Here is a 2,857-nt window from a genome sequence, read left to right as displayed (position 1 = left end):
TGGAAGATCACACACACACACACACACACACACACACACACACACACACACACTTGCATGAAAGTCCTCACCCTGGCCACGGATGAAAGCCCACGTTGCCTGTGAGTATAAGCTTGGCTGTTTTGTTATAATCCTTTCAGCCAGAAAGCAGGCTGTACTGCGGACACATGTCCTGCATAAGAACATCTGATGTGAAGATTTGGCCAGAGAGCCATCCCCCTGGAAAGAGACCCTGGCTGTGCCCACATCTGTTCACCATGATCTGACATTACGGGGTGAAGGTAGAACATGAGCAGGGTGTAGGCCGCGGGCCCCTAAGAAATTCCTGGGGAAGTGAGATGAGCGGAAGCCACCAAAACCTTCGCTGCCTACAGTTTACTGCAGCCTACAGGCACTTTCACATGGTACCTCCCACCTGCCGGAAGAGCGAATCTGCTGTGCTGTGGCCTCTTAGTTCTAAATAGGTAAGTGTTTCAGAACTGTGCTGTGCACACTGGGCCTTGGGAAGAATCACGCCTGAGGGACTGCATGACGCCCCTGTGGAAGGGGCTGCTTCCCTCAGCCGAACCCCACCAGGAGCAGTGAGGGGAAGCGCGGCCCATCCCTGCCTCGGGGAGGAGGAACAGCACAGCTGCACCTCCGGGAGCCTGAGGTCGGGAGGAGGCCAGGTGGGGCTTTGCTGACCCAGCTTGCACTCCCACAGGTAGCTGGGAAGGCAGTGATGGACCAGGCCCGGCCTGGTCACTGTGTAGCTGGGAACTGGGCTCAGGCAAGAGCAGTGGGCCTGGTGTGCCCAAGGGACGCCTGAGCTAGAATCCGAGGAGGGATCGCAGCCCAGTTGCAGCCCAGATTACTTGAGGATTTTCAAGTTGCAACAGAGAGTGAAGCTGAAATCAGAATTCACCCAAGCAAAGTCTGAAAAGCGGTCTGCTGCCTCACTTTAGATGTCAGTGTGAGACTCAAGGGTTTTTTAGCCACCATGCCCGTGAGCAAAAGGATTTCCACACTGGGCAGCTGGGTCTGTGACATGCTGCTGACCGCCTCTGACCAGACCTTGATTTCCTCCCTCCACTTGGGCTGAACCGACCCAGGGTGGTTCTGCCCAAAGGACAGGACTGAGTCCCTCCTGCCCCAGTCTGGGAATGGGGAGGGAGGTGGTTCCCTGATGCCTGGCTGCTTCTACTTCTCACCCCTAGGGAAGCCAGGAGGACCCTGGGTACAGGGATGCCCATAACCCATAATGGCTCAATTTCAAAAGAAATGTGAAGGGAATTTGGTTAGAAAACAGCCACATATATGATATAGAAGAGAGAAGACCAGAAATACAAACAAAATGTGTTACAGGGTTTTTTGTGTTTTGTTTCCTTTTAACCTAAGCTCCAGGAAATGGGCATTGCTCATAATGAGTCTTAGCAGTGCCCGTGGGCCCCGAGGCCATCTGGTCATTTGTCATCTGCACATCCCTTCCCTGCTGGCTCTCAGACAGCCCTGTTGAAATGGTCACCTCCAACTCCTGGGCCCACGCGGGGTGGCACAGATGTGAGGTCCCTGACACGAGCCAATGGAAGTCAGCCTGAATTTTCCCTGGAGTCAAGCGGCTGTCGCCGTCTTCACTGGTTTTGGTGGGAAGCCCACATCCATCCTCTCCGTCGCACTGCAGCACCTTCTGCTCACGTGCCTGGCCCGTAGTAAGCTCCAGCCAGGATTTGCCTTCTCTGCCTTGCCGGGTCGCCCTGGCTTCGCTAAAGCTTTCCTGGTGTGTTCTCCATGCCTCCCCTCAGACCCTGAGGCAGCAGGCGCTAACAGCCTGGCTGCTCGGCCATGGTTTTTTAGGCGTCAGAATGCGTATTTCCAGCTAGCTCTGTCCTCCACACCAGTGACTGTCGTCTTGCTGCCCAGAGAAAAACGTGCAGGAGCTGGTGGGGACTGCAACTTGAGGCCTGGGTCACCAGCTTCCTGTCCCTGGGCCTTTCAACTTGCCCCTCTGCAGCCCTCCTGGGTGCATGGCCACATCTGTGGGGCTGTGGTTCCCTGGGGATGAGAGGCTGCCCCTGGGGGTGTGGCAGCTGCTGCCTGAAACACTGACCAGGTGACAAGAGTTGCACCCTGCCCGCAGGCCACTAGGGCTGACCAGTGGCTTGTTCTCCCTTTAAAGCTGGCGCCTCCAGCAGAAAACCTGGTCTCTAGGGCCTTGGCGGGGGGTCGTACTAGGGATCTAACTCCGGTCCTTGCACCTGCAATGCAGGTGGCAGAACCACTGAGCTAAATCCCCGGCCTTCGTGCCTATTTCTCAAAGTTGACTTCAAGTGTGAAATTCAAAAAAGGAGTTGCTGTGGTTGCTGAGCTGTTCCCCGGGGTGTCAGCCTTCGGCTGCTTAGTTTGCAAGCTGGCCCAGGCCACTCCTCTCCGCGGCTACAGCCCTGCCCTCCTAACCCTTCCGTCCGTCCGTGGCCCAGGACCTCCGGAGAAACTTGTCTTTCTGCCTCCATTTCTCAGTCCCTTTCGCTCCTCTCCCGGCCTCCTCCTGTGCCCTGAGGCTCGGCAAGACCACCGCCATCTTGTCACTTCCTTCTCCGTCGGTGCCCGGCTCGGTAAAGCGCGCAGCTCCCTCCTAAAGGGCAGCAGGGTTGGTGGTTGGCATTCGGGGCCATGGTCAGTGCCATGGAAGCCAAAAGACTGAGCCGAAGAGGTGTGGAGCTGAGCTGTGGGCCCCGTCAGGGCGACCTCCACGCCAGACTCGAAGGCAGGGGCACCTGGGTGCGGGATCCAGCATGCGTGCACCCGGGGGGAGACATCTTCCCCGGAGCCGCAGAGCAGGTCCGCAGCTGTCAGCAGGCAGGGCCCCTGGGGCCTCCGG

At 57.5% G+C, this 2,857-nt stretch overlaps 1 protein-coding gene across 12 annotated transcripts in view; it reads right to left on the bottom strand.

The window, feature by feature from the left end:
- The window catches only part of Sdccag8 (SHH signaling and ciliogenesis regulator SDCCAG8), a 200,243-nt gene that overhangs the window by 340 nt on the left and 197,046 nt on the right, over window positions 1-2,857 (bottom strand). The gene's annotated exons all lie outside the window — the stretch shown is intronic.

The sequence above is a fragment of the Fukomys damarensis genome, unplaced genomic scaffold (genome assembly GCF_012274545.1).
Source record: "Fukomys damarensis isolate Sample0158 unplaced genomic scaffold, DMR_v1.0_HiC HiC_scaffold_11, whole genome shotgun sequence".
NCBI lineage: Eukaryota > Metazoa > Chordata > Mammalia > Rodentia > Bathyergidae > Fukomys > Fukomys damarensis.
This window is presented reverse-complemented; position numbering and strand designations above follow the sequence as displayed.